The sequence below is a fragment of the Leptodactylus fuscus genome, chromosome 11 (assembly GCF_031893055.1).
Source record: "Leptodactylus fuscus isolate aLepFus1 chromosome 11, aLepFus1.hap2, whole genome shotgun sequence".
NCBI lineage: Eukaryota > Metazoa > Chordata > Amphibia > Anura > Leptodactylidae > Leptodactylus > Leptodactylus fuscus.
In genome coordinates this window covers 18,574,293-18,576,191 of record NC_134275.1, presented here as the reverse complement: position 1 = coordinate 18,576,191, position 1,899 = coordinate 18,574,293, and positions in this window count along the sequence as shown.

Here is a 1,899-nt window from a genome sequence, read left to right as displayed (position 1 = left end):
AAGGTGAACGTTTGATGTGTTATTGGACGCAAGCACAGTCCAATATGGAGGAGACTGTCTGAGGAAATGCCAAGAAGAAGGGCTCGGTATTCACCAAAAAAATTGGATCAGTAAGCTCAATTTCCATTCATCATAAAACAACAATTCTGGAGTTTTTCCAATCTGCCATGCGAAGCTCCGATACATTACACAGATAGCACACTGAGTAATACGGAGTAACACGCCGCTCGTTTACACACATATACACGAGTCAGAGCACGGCTCTTCAAAACAGATCCCATAGACTTCAATGTGTGCCGGCTTACGCGCGTAACACATTGAAATCAATGGGAGGCTTTGTAACCCATTGATTTCAATGTGTATCATGTGTAAGCCGGCACACATTGAAGTCAATGGGATCTGTTTTGAAGCGCCGCGCTCTAATGTGTACACATGTCTAAATGAGCTGCGCATTACTCTGTGAGAACGGAGCCTGAGTCTTCCTTTGGTATTCCTTCTGTAAGGACATGAGTAAATTGACAAGTGTGCACTACAATTCCTCGTACAGAGGGAGCCTACTGTGTTAGGCATTATTCACACATCTGCTTTAAGCTCAGAACCTAAAAATAAGGTAGGAATATTCTGTCCACGCGTATACAGATCTCATATGTCTGCTGAATAAGTGTGAGTAAGCCCTTGGAGTACATTCAGGTGAATGTAGTACAAAACCGCCAGGAAAAAAGTACATTTTGCACCCGAAGGGGTCCCTGTACTCACAGATCTCACATATATACGAGTTCATTGAGGGATCCGTGAAAATGGACAAAAGTAGGACATGACCTGTTTTATTGCAGCCGTGTGACATCACGTGCCAATTTTTCACTCTCCTGTAAATGTAGGCTTAGACTATACATAGACACCCTATTGACAAGGACAGTGGTTATGCTCCATTCTCAGTGTTTTCAGATATTTCCAGGAGGAGTAACAGATGGTACTATGCAGATTTATTATTCATAGGCAATACAAGTACTTACTAGGGCCCCATGTTTCATCTGCTACGTGACTGAGGCCAAACACAAATAAAAACTCATATATATATATATATATATATATATATATATATATATATATATAGTGTGTGTATATATATATATGTATATGTATAGATTTATTATTTTCATAAAAGCATGCCATGCCTTATGCACCAAAACTGCTCTGTGTGAACCCAGCCTAACTTGTCTGCTAATGTATATTATTATTTGCTTTTAGACCACATATTTACACCTTAGGTCTAATCCTAATATTGAAGAGTCTGTGAAATGGTTGGTAATTTTTTTTTTTTTTTTTACCTGTGACGCTCTTCATGGGATATGCTATAGCACTGAGGCTTTGGAAATAGCAAAACCGTAATTTTTTATTTATCTATTTTAAGTCTACACATATACAATAGTGTGTGTGTATATATAATTGTGTGTGTTATATTTAATTAATTACCATATATTATACCCTAATTTTACCACAAAAAAACAGGGAAAACTTATTGACTCCAGTATAAGCCGAGGGGGGAAAATGCATGACATTGTTTGTGCTCATGTTAATCCTATGTGGCTTCAGGCCTATATGGTAATATCCCAGATGTCACATGGCCTGGGATATTACCATATAGGCCCAAAGCCTGTGGTAGTAGTAATAGCCTGTTACTGCTAGCACAGGCTTTGGGCCTGTATGGCAACAGGCTGCTACTGCTACCATAAGGCTTTGGGCCTGGGAGGGGGCCGGGACTTGAGCGGAGGCCCGCTGCAGCCGAGTCAATACAGTCAAATCAATTACCGTATTGACTCGAGTGGTAATTGAACTGGTCTGCAGTAAAAGACATCTGTGGGAAGCCGCTGGAACAGCGCTGCTGCTGATAGGTGGTCG